Below are 16,305 nucleotides of genomic sequence, written 5' to 3' on the forward strand. Positions count from 1 at the left end.
TTCTTCCAACACTCGTGCATGTCCCAACACTTCAAATCTTTCCAACATGCCTCCATCAAATAAAGAAACTAATGCTTTCCACATTGACTATGTGTATCCTCAAGGGCTACCTCTAAAAGAAACTCAAGCTAACCTTCACTTGGCTACAAACCTTTTCCATGCTACTAATCCTAAACATCCTCAACCTTCATGCACTACTATGCCTAATCCAAGCACTACTCCATTCACTCTTCATTCTCCCTTGTCCTTAGAAGTGGCTCCATGTCAAGAGGACTCTCAAAAAGAAAAAGCTATAAATGTCAAGAAAGATCAAGATCAAGCACCCTTTCATCTCTTTCAAGATTTTTCCCCTCCATATCCTATAACTTGTCCACCTCCTAAGTATTATGAAGATAGCACTTCCATTATCTCGCTTGAGGTTATTGAAAATTAGAGAAAAGTTCTCTTCCTATGGTATTGAAAGCTACTTGTCAAGATCAAAGCATCCCCTCATGTTCTACTTCTCCACATCCACTTCAAAACTGTGCTCAAGCTTCAAGTGCTTCTATTAGAAATGTTGTTCCTATCAAATGTACTCATGAATCTATTGATGGCTTTGACCATGTTGCTCACTCTAAAGATGTTGATATCTCTTTTCACTATCCATTTGCATCTCCTAAGTCTATCCTTGGTCCTTATCCATCAAAGCTAAAGCCTTCAAACCTTCCATCTATATTGGGACCTTATGTTCCTTCATCTCCTACATTTTCTAGTCCTAGCTCTCCCATCATACCTCAAGATCACCAAAGACACTCATCCTTGATGAATTATCACCCATCTATCCACCTAAACCAGTCATATCATCTTTATTCATCCATAAATCCCAAGTCCTTTGGAAGTGAGAATAAACATAAGAATCCATTGAAAAATGAAGATCACTATGTCCCATCTAATCGACATGTGAATGCTAAGAAGGAAAATGCACAAAAGAGACTACAAAGGTCCACTATTAAGAGAGCTAAATCAAATAAAATGTGGGTTCCTAAATCCATCATTGAAGAAATGAACTCTCAAGCACCCAAAGAACGAGGAAAATCTAAAGCTATGTGGATTCCCAAGTCTCTTTTAAAAGACTTGAATATTGAAAATACTTCAAAGTTGACATTCAAGCTTCCAAAGGCTTCCATTCCATCTTCTTCCAAAAATCTTCCTAAAAATATTCCAAAACCTTCCACTCCACTTTTTTCCAAATCTTTTCTACCACCTCATACATCTAAATCTCAAGCTATTTCATCCATGATTCCTCCATTATTCCAATACCCTTCAAGGTGTGTGTCAATGTTGATCTTGTCCAATATTTTAGCTACCCACATGAAATCTTCTAAAGCTTACACCTCCTTTCTATACATGAACTCTTATCCTCCATATATTCTTCCTACTACCATTTCTCTTTCATCACCCTATCAACATCTTTGAGCATACCTTTCTATGGTCTTGGTTTATCATGACTTATCTTTTCTATAGGAGCATTATCTACATTCAAATAGCTTCAGCTCTTTCTAAAAATTCAAAAAAAAAAGAAAGAAAAAAAAATTGAAAAAATTGAAAAAATGAAAATGTGCCTTGGTGAAAACCACTTCTTGTGGCACTTTGGTAGCAAAAGTAAAGAGAAATAAATTTATCCTATGGTGAAAACTACTTCTTGTGGCACTTTGGATAAGTACCATGATGAAAACCTGGCAAACAGGCATCATGCATAATTCTTCCATCATCCATCTATCCCCTCTTCTCTCTTTGATCTTGAAAATGTTTAGCTATCTTTGCATATTGGATATCTTATCCATGAGATTTTCTATTGTGCTCTGCCATTCACTCATAGCCTCCATCTTGAGCTTTATTTTTATTGCTCTATCACATTGCTATCCTATCTAGTTGACCCCTTGGTCTTGATCACAATAAATCAAACATGTTTCTCATAGGTCTCTTGACATGGCTACTCTTTTGGACAACACACGTCATGCTATCTCACTTTTTGGCTTCATTGCTTATCCTATATGCTATCTTTCTCATTACTTCCATTGCTTATCCAAAACATGCTTCATATGACTATTTCACCTCTTTCCCTAGCTTGGGTACTCTTGAGGAGTCAGTCCTTGAGGATCACTTTCACTTGCTTCACATTCCTTTCTTATGCATCTTTGCTTATCTATCGGCTTGTTTCTCCATCGCGTCCTATACCTTGCTAGACATTGGGAGAAAATGATGTGATCTTGCTCGAGAACTAGTAATCTCTAAAACCTTCTAAAAAATCCTAAAAATCAGAAAATGTCCTGAAAAAAAGATCATCTTAGTGAAAACCTAGCAATAGGCACTTTGATGTATCACCAAAAAAATTCAAAAATTTAAAAAATTTGAAAAAAGTCCTGAAAAAATCTGTCAAGTGGGGAAAACCTGGAAATAGGCACTACTTGAAACCCTTCCACCTATGTCTATCAGTCTCAATCAACTACTTTGCTACACATTTTCTAGCTTGGAATTGTTTCTTGTCCTTGTCGCAGGGGCATAGCTGCTTAGCCTTTTGAGGTATTCTTGTGCATTAGGGTTTCTTTGACAACTCACAAAATAGTGTTTCTCAACACTTCCCCCACTTTGACATCAAGTTTTTTTTTTAACACTTTACAGATAGTTTACCTATGGTCTCTGATGTCGCAATATTTCTCACTATCAGAATCAAGTCTTTAAGAAATGGCCAAGTGACTTACGCACACACACTTTAACACTTAAACGACTGAGCTATGCTGACATTTATCTACTTTGTGTACTGTCTATGATGATTTCTTTGCCATATGTTCCCTCCCTAATAGTCTTTCGAGGATGTCATTGACTAGAAGACTGGGGGCATGGGACATATTTTCTTGATTTCTGCTTGTGGGTATACTTTTGTTTTTCTATAGTGTTGTAAGCATTTATGCTAGTCCTATTCAACACATTGACTTACAAATGTATCATCCTTGACTGTTTTTGCAAGACCACACTCAGGGTTTATCCTGGTTCTTATGCCTTGATACAGATGTAATCTTGCTAAATTAAACTTAGGGAATCTAATCATGTAGTCATCTTGACTTACATGTCTCTGATGCTTAGATTGGATTTCCACATACCTATCTAATATCGATCATATTCATATCCTCATAGTTATACTAGTGATGGTTGTATGATCTCATGATGACCCTAATAAATGCTCAATGATGAAATTAAGAGTCTAAATGTTATGCGCTTCTTGGTGGTAAACCACTTTGCATATTAGCTTGCATTTTAGGTTCATTTTCTAGCTTAGTCTTGCATTATTGCATATGGGGAGAGCTCTCTCTTCATCTTTTTGTGGACATATCAGCTAACTCCTTTCATATATTTCTTTACTTTCTTCTTGTTCATGTCTTTTCACCTTCTTAATCTTTCACTTCATCTCTTTTCTATCTTGTCATCACATTATATAAAGTTTTGACCTCTTAAATAATTTTGACGTCCTAGATTCATTTTCGGGATCAAAATCCAAATTCGAGTTCATCTTGATGGTCAAAATTGTCTTTTAAAATTCTACTTTCTTCTGAGCAGTTAGCTAACCTTTTGAGGTATAATCTCTGAATCATCACTAGGGCATCTTCATTTCTTCATGTCTTCATCATTTCCATACTTCATATCTACTTCAATTCACTTTTTCATGTCTAAAATCACCTTTCTACTCATTTCGACCTAATTTTTATGCTATATCCTTCAAGGTCAACTCTAGTCAAACTGGGGCATTTTATCAATTTTTTTTATAGTCATTCTTGGGCTCTAATCATCTATCTGTCATCTTGGACATTTCTATATTCTCAATTTTCTCATATCTAGCTTGTTTCTATGTCCCCTTACCTCATTTCGATTTCGATCTCGAGGGGGCAGAAATACTCTATTGCTGATTGTTACAGCTATCTATTTCTTAGGAGCATTTTTTTGACCTTATCACTTGCTCTCAATCTATTCACTTTGCTAGGTGTTAGAATTCTTTTCAGATCCTAACATCATCTTCCTAGTGTTTAGTACTATTGCTATCAGGTTGTGCATTCAGGACTTGCTATCTATTTCTGCATTTCATTCTTTGAAATCAGATATCTATATCTATCACTGCCTACTTGGCTTTCTAATTTCTTTGACTTAATGTGTTCCCAGATCGATCACGCATTAGTCAAAGAGGGGCAAATGTAATCACCTAAAAATGGTCATCTAGACTATTAGCCCCCTTTTCAACATTTTGGCTAAATTAATTTAATCACTTACCTAAGCCAAATTGCTAATAATCAATTTATTTGATTATAACCTATAGTTTGACTATGCTATCCTAAGTTCATTATTTGATTAAAAAAACATGTCCCCTTTTAATTAAATAAAAGACCCCATTCTTCTAACCCACTTAAAGTGCACACATAAAGTCCTTTTTCTATTTTGCAATTAAAACAAAAGGTTTGTGAGACTTTTGTCTTATATGACAAGTTAACTTATATTCTATTGGTTGACTTGTGTGTGCACATGGATCACTCCTCTTTTCAAATTTCACCATTGATCATCCACCATCTTCATCTTGATCTCTACCGTCCATACATCTTTAAAAGGGAGAGAGATTTCCCCCTCAAAAGATCCGAACCATCTTTTGAATATTGTTATACTGCAGGTTTTCTAACAGGTTTCTTTGGAGCTTTGTGGAGAACTTCTATTTCTTGTTTACATTCTCTCATACCATAGCATTTTAGCTTAGATTCATGTTGCATGTTAGTTTAGCTTCTATTTTGCAATAATCTATCTCACATAGCTTAATATTTGGATTGTAATACTCTCATCCATGCTTAGAATAGCTGCACTTTTCATATTCATTCTAGTTTAATCTTTAGTTGCATTGCATTCTTGTGGAACTCCTTGGGACATTTGCATTCTTGCATCTTGTCTTTGGAACCTCCCATTGCATGGTTTACTAGCAAGAAGAGTATCTCTAAGGCTCATCTGAGAGCCTTCTTATTCTTGAAATATACTCTCTTGCACTCCGTGGATAGGGAGCTCTAAGCCGGCATCCAAGCATTCCAAACTTATGGAATTGTTTGGATAGAAGGGTTTAGAGTGTGACACAAATCGAGTGTACAATGACATTAGTAGAATTCAAATTTTTTCTCTTGTATTCCTATTAATTGTACTTGATTGTCGAATATATTAAAGAAGAAACAAATGCCAGTTAATTTAAAGACTATAACTGACCTGAATTGCTTGATATATTTTTTAAATGTTGAGATGCATATACTAAGAATTTTTTGTTGCTGCAGGCCAAGCCACAACTGACAGACAGGTCAAAGCTTCCAACTATTGTGGATCCTGTGATTAAAGAGTTGTTGAACTTGAAATATCTTCAACAAGTAAGTTGCATGCAAAATATTTATTTTGAAGGGAATTGACATTATTTTTAAAAATACATTCAGTTTATACAATTTTACTCATGTTTTGGTGGATAAAATCTTAACATTCTTCCATATTTCTTGCCCATTTTATTGCATTATGAAATAAGACATAATCTTGCCATTTTCCAATAGCTAAATGTCTTTAACTATGATTGGAATTTGGCATAAAACGTATTTTTTAGGTTAGATTGTCAGCTAGTTATGGTTGATTGCCATTTGAAAATTAGAGGTGCTTACAATTTAAATTCATAACAACCATTTCTCATCAACTTAAATTTTTTGTTTAGTACCCATTGCATTGATGTGACACTTACAAGGTTGAAGTATTACAACTTCTAGAAGGTTTGCGTACTCAATTCCATGATCATCCAACTTTCCTTGATCTTTGGGAGAATGGTGCAGGAGCATCAAGGTCAAGGTTGAAGGCATGAGAAGACATTAAGGTCTCAAGATAACCAACATGACCATGTTAGAATAGTTGATGTAATAAGACCCTATGAAGGTCCTTTTGATATGTTTGTAATCATTTTAGTTACATTTGAAAACAGTAATTAACAAAAACCATATGTGCAAATATAAACATTAATCACAACATGTCCAATTTATTTGGAGGTATATTTTCCTGTGAAGAAAGACCACGCCTGACAATATGAATCTAGAAGAAAATAATGAGACAATGGCTGCATTGTGGGGTCAATTTTGAAGAAAATCTGATAAATGTTATTGTCCTTGCAAAAAGTGTGTCCTTGCAAAAAGTGTAAGGGTTTAAAGAATTGAAGAATTCTAATCACAATAGCCCAGAGTCATTGTAGGCAATATGGTCATGTTGAAGGAGGCCACAATTTTTGTCCATTGTTGAATGTGGATTTCCTACTAGAGGAACATGGAGGTGTGAATATACAAGCTAAGGATAACACTCCCATGAAAGAAGATGATAATGTGCTAGAGGACATAATTGAAGAAGATGGTATTGGGGCAAGTGATTAAGAGGCTTACAATGATGGTACTAGCGAATCTGATAATAATGATGAAGATGGTCTTGATATACCTTTACTTGAGAAGGCACATGAGCCCTTATACCCAGGCTCCCAAAAAACTCTACTGTTGGCTATAGTGTTGTTGGTGAACTTAAAGGTTATGAATAGCATATCCAATGTAGCAATGTCACGTATGCTAAGGTATGTCATTTTTGTCATCTTCAATGTTAGCATACAATTACTATTCGTTATATTAACAATCCATATTTGTTGTTGTAGGTTGATTAGTGAGTTTTTGTTACCACCATCAAATATTTTGCCTCGTTCGTACCGAGAATTATCTAACATTATGGATCAGATTGGAATGAAGTATCAGACAATACATGCATGTCCCAATGATCATATTTTATATCATAAACAACATGAATTTGCAATAGAATATCATGATTGTCATGTTAGTAGATATTAGTCAGATCAAATAACAAAAAAGGAGGCTCACAAGGTTCTTCGGTACATTTCCATTATTCCACGTCTGGAACGGTTATTCAGGTGCACTAGCTTGCCACAATTTATGGATTACCATGCACACAATAGAAGTCAGGATGACATTATGTGAATTCCTGCCGATGGTTCTACATTTAAAGAGATAGAAGAAATATGTCACACTTTAAAGAAGAACCTCATAATCTGAAACTTTCATTGGCGGCGAATGGTGTCAATCCATATGGAGATATGAGATCTGTTTACTCAGTATGGCCTATTTTTATTATTAACAATAACATTCCTCCTTGGATGTCCATAAAGAGGGAGCACATAATGTTGTCAATGATTGTGCTTGGTTTTTTTTTTTTATAGTTATCTAAATTAATTTATAAATAGTGCATGAAAATGGTTATAATAATTACGTAATGTCTACGTTCATTCAATTGCTAAGCAAATACCAAGTTAAAGATATGAACATGTATATTGAGCCCCTAATTGATGAGTTGTTGAAGTTATGGAATGGCATCACTATGTATGACATCTCTAGACCAATAGGACATCGACAATTTCAATTCCATGCAATGCTTGTATGCACAATACATGATGGGCTAACTCATTTTTGTGGTATGTTATATTGTTAAGATCACATATTCGTGGTCTGTTATAGTGCTTACACATTACTATCAAATGCTTAAGTTGCGCATGATAATTTTACATGATCCAATTATACATGATCTTTTAGGTCTTCAGACAAAGGGAAAATTTGCATGTCCAGTTTTTGGTTCAAAGATGAAATGTCGTTATTTGAGAAGTTTAGGAAAGTAGGTGTTTGATGAGTTTAGACACTTTCTCCACAATAATCATAGGTGTCGAATTGTTGAAAAACATCTTTTCAATGGGAAAGAAGAGACATCATCAAGGCCACGAAGAATGACACCTCATTTACGGAAGTTGGAATACGATCGACTAAATCGTCGAGGTAATATCCAATTTGTCGTTTGAAGTTTACAATTTGTATTTCGATATTGTCTTATATTTACTAATGTTGTAACTGATGCTCATGAAGGTCATCAAGGCATCAATGACCAACTTCCTAGAGGAATGAAAAGTTATCCTACTCAATTTAGTAGGTTACCATACTACAAGGATCTCCCAATCACGCATTTTTTTGATGCTATGCATATTGGAAAGAATGTAACAGAGACACTATGGAAAATGTTGGATGGAAGGCGTGATAAAGAGCAAATTGCTATAATTTGTACTGACATTCATGAATCTAATCATGCACTAAAAATTTTTATTGAATCAAATAGGAATGGAGATCGCATAAATACAAGTGCCCTTCCTCGATTATTAACAGAGAAACAAAGTGATGCATTAAAAGAAGTCATAAAAAAAAAAAATTCCAACAAGATTTGCTGCAAATATAAGCACTCTTCTATCAAAAAAAGGTGATTTTGGGCTAGGGTTGAAACACATGATTGGCATACCTTCCTCAAGGTAAGTCATGTTTTCTATTTACAATATATTTGTAAGATTGAATGTAGTACGAGTTGCATTATTTAATAATATATTGAAATGATCATTTTTTAATGATTGCAATTCATCCTACCTCTATCCCTTCCACAACAGTTTGACAACAGTATTAAACAAGTTATATATGATCTTGAAAAATACATGAGGTTAGAAGAGTGTTTTTTCTTAGATTTGTAGCTTTTTATCTAAAATCTATTGTATAATTTTATTTGAAATCTCCTCTATGTGTTTTTGTGTGTTGAATCTCATTTAGGTGGCTATCATCTAAAGAAATTAATAAAAAAGATATAAAATATTGGAAGAGAAAAATTCCACATCTTATGTGTGAAATGCAAAAGTGTTTAGCTCCAACATTTTTCAATGCTCAAGAACACTACCTCATACATCAAGTTGATGAGATTGAATTGTGTGGACCTGTACAAGCTAGATCAATGTGGATGGTTGAAAGGCATTTGAAATTTATGAAGGTCTTGGTTCAACAAAGAGCACGTCATGAGGGTTCTATGATAGAGGAATATATGATATACCAGACCATGTGTATATTAGTGAATATCTTCTAAAGTTTGTAGCAGGTATCCATCTAGATCACATTTGGGATCCCAACTGTAATGACAAATTCAAAGGGGAGTACCTGATGGAGAAAGGTAGATTGAGGAGGGTGAGAGGTAATTTAAAGTTTTTTTTTGTAATTTAATAATTCTTATCCATCATCAATATATATAAGTTTTTTCTAACCGGTGTACTTGTCTTCTTTATAGTTGGTCGTGAGTGGGATGCACTACACTTGTATATTGCAAACAATCTTGATTGGATGACAGTGTGGATTGAATAGTCTCAAGAAAATGGTCACTCACTAACATGGGATAGTGTTGCATCGTTGGTTAAAGAAGCTCATCGTAATGGAGATCCCAATGTTACACCAATGGTACTTGATCTAATATATGGTTTAAGAGATACAAAGGTATGCATAAGATTACTAATCATGAGACATAAGTTTAATATCAACTCACAAATCAATGAGAAGATTCTTGACATGTTTGAATAATTGCAGGTCAAACAGCACAAAGCTATGTACTACCATGGCTATAAATTTTACACAAAAAATTTAGATGAAACGAAGAAAATGTGTGATTCTGGGATAAGTTTTGTCTTTGTGATCACCAATATTTTATCTAGAACTGACATACATCCTCAAAAATTTGAAAATTGATACTATGGCATTTTGGATGATATACTTGAGTGCGACTTTAATTCATTCAAAATAGTTCTATTTGTTGTCAAATGGTTTAGGTTATGACTGAATTGAAATGATCCCGATAGGACTGTTATTGAACACAACAGTGGATTTACTATGATTAATACAAGATCATTTGAGCCAGTCAGAGATGAGCCCTATGTTCTTCCAAGTCAATGCGAGCAAGTGTTTTACTTTGGTGTTCCAGAAAAACTAGGTTGGTCATTTGTTGTTAGACATGACCCAAGAGGAAGGCCGGTAAAGTATAATGTGATCGAAGAATAAGATATTGAAGAAGCACAAGAGGAAGTAAATAATTATCAGGAATGACAGTTACCCAGTGATGAAGAAGAAGAAGATGGTGATGATTTTGGTAATGCTAATGATAATGGTGATAATGATGATGATGATGTTGATGATGATCATGATCATGGTGACAAAGATGGTGATGATCATGGCGATGATGGTCATGATGATGATAGTGATCAAGAGGATGATGATGGTGATGAAGATGGTGGTGGTGATGACGATGATCAAAGTGATAAGTACGATGATGGTGACGATGATGATGATGATGATAATGATGACATGGATGACGATCATGATGATCAATGAAATCTTTCGGTACGATCAATGTCAACTATGATGGGGTCTTGTATGAGCAAATATTTCTTTCCAAACCATATGTGCACATATAAACATTAAGTAGAACATGCCAAATATTTTTTTAGATATAAACATTAGTTACACTAAATTTTTAACTTAAGACAAATGATTTACATATACAATCTACTTTATTATTAATATTTTTTTTGGTAAGTCTATTACTTTAATTTCGCTGCTGATTTCTAAGACTTACTAATTTTTTTCACAGGGCGATATGGATGCACCATGTCAGACACCTTCAGTAGAGGTAAACATTAATTATTGTAAATTTTAATGTTAATATAGAAACAAATATCCTATTATTATGTTCTTTTCTTTATGGCTTTGGAGTTATTTTGATGAAAGTATACGAATATTTGATGTCACAAATGATAGGAAAAAACTACAATGATTGCTGATCAAATGCAATCTAAAATATGTGCATCATATCTACATGACATTGGCCTTAGTACTGACCCTATATTCATCACCCAAAAAATTACATAAAGATACACTGATGAGCTTGTTCAAATTATCATCTAGGGTGACAGAAGTGAGGAGAAAGGGGCACTGAGAATAGAATTGGACTGTAGAATCCAATCTTCGAAAGTAAGCAGTAATTCGACTAAAGCAGTAATAGAAGTTCAATAGATATTAATATTTTATAGTATATTATGGATCATGATCTCTGAGTTTATGTGTTCTTGTATAGACATATGTGCCAGTTGCGACATCACATGTTGAAAATGGTTAGGGTTGTTTCACAGTACCTTCATGTAAGTGACACTTTGTTTTTATCAACATTATAACACTTACCTTTCTTTTTGTTGACGTTTCTCACTAGTATCCCATTTGATCTTTATCCATTACAAATGTCTTTGCTAACAATATTCTATTCTTCAACTCATGATGAAGTGTGGACTCCTCCTTTGGTTGGCGGTCCACTATTGTCTGTTGTATTGTCGGCAACAAGGACCATGCAAAAATCATTGTCTATGCCCAGTAGAACTAGTAAAACCTTGTTTTGCTATATTTTGTAATGTGCTATATTTTGTAATGTCTTTCTACAAGTTGATGAACAACGAAGTAGCACATTAGTGCTTAAATGATGTCTACAAAAGCTTGCATACACACAAACACATGCATACACACACCACGCATACATATATACATACATATATATATATATATATAGACACGCATAGAGAGACATGGACATAGGCAGGGAGGTAGACCAACAGAAAGCAGTACTAAAATTGTCATTTAATTGTTATGATATTTCAGTTGATAGAGCAATAGAGAGCAATACTACTGAAGCTGATCCATTTCCTAGAGCAATTTGTGTGATTAGTACTGGTTCGTATGAAGGGACATTGTTGCTGAATAAGAAAACTATGTTTCTATTAAGAGAACGAAAGCTTCCAAGTGCTTTAAAATTGATATTTTTTAAAGTGTAAATTTAATTTACTTTTACATTACTCATTTTGGACTGATAAATCCTTTATGTTTTTGTAGGTAATAATGCTTTCTTTGAACATCTTTTTCATATGACATTGAGATTGTTTGGACCCACCATACATAAAAGGCATGTAGTTTCATATCATTGATACATAATTTTTATTTTCTTCTATTTATTATAATATATTAAAGTTATTGATCTAAAAATCTATTTATTTTTAAAAAGGTGGAATTTACAAGCTGGGGAATTAAAAAATCAGCTGATTGCATCCATTGAGGAGAAATTTGGGAAAAGCATTTTTGAAACTAGCCTACTTCTAAAAAGAGCAACAAAGCATATAAAGACTGTGAGGGATCAATATAGAAGGGGTCTTAAGGATAACCCAAAGTACGACTGTCCTCCTATGATTCCACCAATGGAGTGGAATGAAATAATAGAAGATGCAAAGGAGAAAAGGCTATGTGAAGATAGAGATAATGAAGCAGCACAGGGAAAAAAGAGGTATGTCATTATAGTATTAAGTACGTTGTAATCATGCACTAATTATTGATATTTGTAAATATATAATCTAAAATGTTTGAAATTGTTCATAGATTGCAAGACACATCTATGGCTACAAAAGTGAGAATAGAAAAGGTTGGCCAACACAAACTTGGCTCTGGTGGCTATATGAATCTGCAGTCTCGACTTGTAAGTAGAGCAATGAATTTTGTTTTTTTTTTAGTATAATGTTGCAAATAATTTTGTTTAATGAAACCATACATGGAAAATTGACATTATCAAGCAAAAACCACAGGGCACAGATTTCAATGTGGAGGTCATAGATGAAGATAGAAAAATTGCCTTGAAGGAAGGCTATAAAGTTGTGGTTGTACGCCTACATGAAGAATCTGTAAGCCTTGGCCAAGAATCCAGTGCACCAAATGATATCTCATTGGTAAATTGGTCAAATGAAAAGTAAATGAAATTAAATAGTTGAGAAGATTATTTTTTGGTATTAGTTTTAAATGTAAATTGACTACATAACAATGTGCATAACATTTTACTACAACCTTCATATCCTACCACAGAACCTGCTCCTGACGAAGGCCATGATGTGCATTATAGTGGTGGAGGTATTAATTTGCTATTGGAAATTAATTATGCAATTATGAATACAATTTAACATCTTCAACTGGAATTTGATGTGTATCCTTTTTTTGAATATTTCAGAGCATGTTGAACATCATGCTGAAGGACTGGACCATGTTCCAAGTGTTCAACATGTTGATGCGGTGGCAGATCAAAATGTTAATGTACATGATGTGGCATTTTCAGGTAAGAAAAATGCATTTTATGTTGTACTCGTACTTAATTACAAACTTGTAATAGTTAGAAAAAGAAAAAGAGTATGCCAATTTATCCCATTCACTTGTTCTTGCAACAGAGCCCCCTTTAGTGTAGCTACCTCCTACTCCTCCAAAGAGAAGGAGCCATTGTAATTTGACATTACACATGCTAGAAGAGGAGGAGAATGAAGCAGATATGGATGTCCCTATGAGCGCTTTTCTTAAGAGAGCTCAGAAAAACAAAAAAAAGAAATGATGTTTTAAAAATCTTCTTTGATAAACCTTGTTGGATAATGAAAGAACTTTGTTTTAAGTAATTATGTATGAATGATGCGTATTAATACAGATTTTTATTTTATGTTAATCAATATTGTTATGTGTTAATGAAGTTTTGATTAGTATTGTGTATTAATGATTTTTATATTGAACGTTATGTGATTGTATTGATTGAATGTTATAGTTCATAAATGGATGAATGAATGAATGAAGTATGTAATTAGATGATAATGGGTACTTTAGATTGATGTTAGGGGGAGGGGGGTGAGGCCAGATGAGCTTCCACCTTCACGTGGTTGGCCTTGTTAAGTAGAGAATATTATAGTATTCTTGAAACACACACATCCCAATTCTCTTTAACGAGACTAAAAAAATTTTGCTTGTAATAGTCTCATTGCAGTCATCTTTTGGTTCCTTGAACATATAGTTCTTGCTTAGTTTAAATCCCAATTAGAAGATATTTGTCCACATTGGAGTTAGTTTGGCATAGAAACCTACATATTTTATTATATATATTTAGTCAACTGAAAGCAATGTAGAAAGCATTCACATAGTTGATGTCTAACAAATGAAGACAAGATGCATATACTATTTAGCATGGAAATCCTTGTAGGTGAATTGTGTGTGTATGTACACACACACACATATATATGTATGTATGTATATAACTTCAAACAAATGTGTAGACTCAATTAGCAAGAGACACCAACCTCAAATCCTGCAATGCAGAAGGAACTGACCTTTGAAATGCAAAGTGTTTATAATGTAGGTAGATTTGCCTTAGATCTCCTTCGAGGTCTTCAACAAATCTACCTTGTACTTATGAATAATCCACCAAGATTTGAAATAGTGTTTTTCAATAAATGCTCTAAACTTGGAATATACTTTCATAAAAATTTTGCCTTAGATCTGCTCATCATATTCAAAATAAGTCTTCACATGTCTGTTCACTTAGGTCTGATTTAGGTCTTCCACAAATTTGGCTTATAATTATGCTCTCGAATCTCTTAAAATCTTCTTTGTATTCAAATGATATTTAATGAATTGATTGGTACAAATTTCCTCATACTTGAATCCAAATATCATTGTCATTGTCAAACATAACACAGACATAAAATCATTTTGGTTATTCGCTTGTTATACAAGTTAGTCTTATCTTTTTGGTTTTCACAAGTCATGCACTTATGCATATTTGGGATATCCACAAGTTATTAGAGATGTTTGGATGGTTCATGTCCTTATTTTTTTTGTTTTGTTTGTAGGGTTTTTTCCATGAAGTCTAAGGATAGACATGTTGGATGTTTTTGATAGACATGTCCACCTATAAGAAAAGTATCAAATGTCGAAAAAATGCAAAGAAAAGCTTGTAAGGGTTTTAGGTGTCTTTAGGCCTAGTACAGCTCGTAAGGGTTTTAGGTGTCTTTGGAAGGGTTAGTGAAGTTATAAAACCTTTGAAAAGTTTAGTGAAATATATTAAAGGCATATATGATTGTAAGTTGTCAAAGTTGACACTTTGTGTCAACTTAGACAACAAATTTTAGTTTATATATAACTGGTAATAGTCAGATAGTTAGACAGCAGTGGTTGTTTACTGTTGTTTGGTTATTTAGAAGGGATTTGTCAAGTGTTTGGGGGAGAAGTAGATTTGGGGTGGTGAGACAAGGCATTGTGAAAAAATTATAATCAATAAAATAATCCTGTTATCTGCAATTCAATCTCTGTCCCATTGAAAAGTGAGTTCCTATGGTGTATCAAATGCATTTTGACTAATATTTAATGTGAGAACATTTTTTTTTTTTTTTAATCTTGTCCACGCATTCTTTTAATTTTCATTGCGGGTTGAGTAAGGAATAATAGACTGGTGCATTCAAACCAGTGACTGGTTAGGCATAGTCAACTGTACTTATTCTAAAGTTTTCAATGCAGATTCTCTCCTACCACCTGTAGTCACTGTTATTGGTGGGAGACAATGAGGTTGTGATAATTTATTTGTACTATATTAACCAAATGCAGGAGAGTGGGAAAACTTGGTGCAAGTGCAGTGTTGGATGGTAATTGCTGATGGAGGTTTAGCCTGGATTAGACACCAGTCTAATAGACAGTGGATCATTTCATGTTTGAAGATGTTTGGGGGATGAATCCTTCATGTTTTGGGGGTGTCTCTGTTACCAAAAATGATACAGTAGAGCACTGCTAGTGTTATGATGGCCAAAATATGTCTTTCATTGTGATAGACTATTTCTAAGTCATTTGTGTTGTTTCTTGCTATTGTCAAGTAGTCTTTGTTTTCCTTGAGACCATGCACAAAATTATCTACCATTTTTGCTAATGATAAACTTTTGACTTGAACAATGATAAAGTTTATTAGTAATCATTATAGTGGAACAACTTTTGACTTGTTCAAAAATTTTAGTCGAAGGTGTTGGAATTGATAGTGAACCCCAAGCTCCTAGAAATCACCTACAACCAAAATGCACGTTACATTTGTGTCTGAGAGAGAATATGATCCAAAAAGCATGCCTACTTTGGTGATTTGGCTATTATTGCAGTACTACAAAGTGTCTTATAGCGTTTCTCATTTTCTTAAATAATAGGCAATTAGTTCATGATTTCATCATGTCTTATAGTGGAACAACTCCAAGAATCTTGGGTAAATTGCTTGCTATAAGACTTTCTTGTATAGGACACTCAATAATGTGGGCTAAGTGGTGGGCACAAAGAGGAACAAGAAAGGATCTGTACAAGTGCACAGTGCAGTAGAATTCAAAAATCAAATTATCTTAGTTTCATTTTGATTCTCCTCTATTACCCTCACATACATACACAGCTCACTTCAATTCTTCAATGCTCTCAAACTTATACACATCCCTTATCAACAGATCTAGTCATAATTCTCCTAAAATTT

The sequence above is a fragment of the Cupressus sempervirens genome, chromosome 7 (genome assembly GCF_028749045.1).
Source record: "Cupressus sempervirens isolate cs-2001-9-10 chromosome 7, ASM2874904v1, whole genome shotgun sequence".
NCBI classification, from domain to species: Eukaryota; Viridiplantae; Streptophyta; class Pinopsida; order Cupressales; family Cupressaceae; genus Cupressus; species Cupressus sempervirens.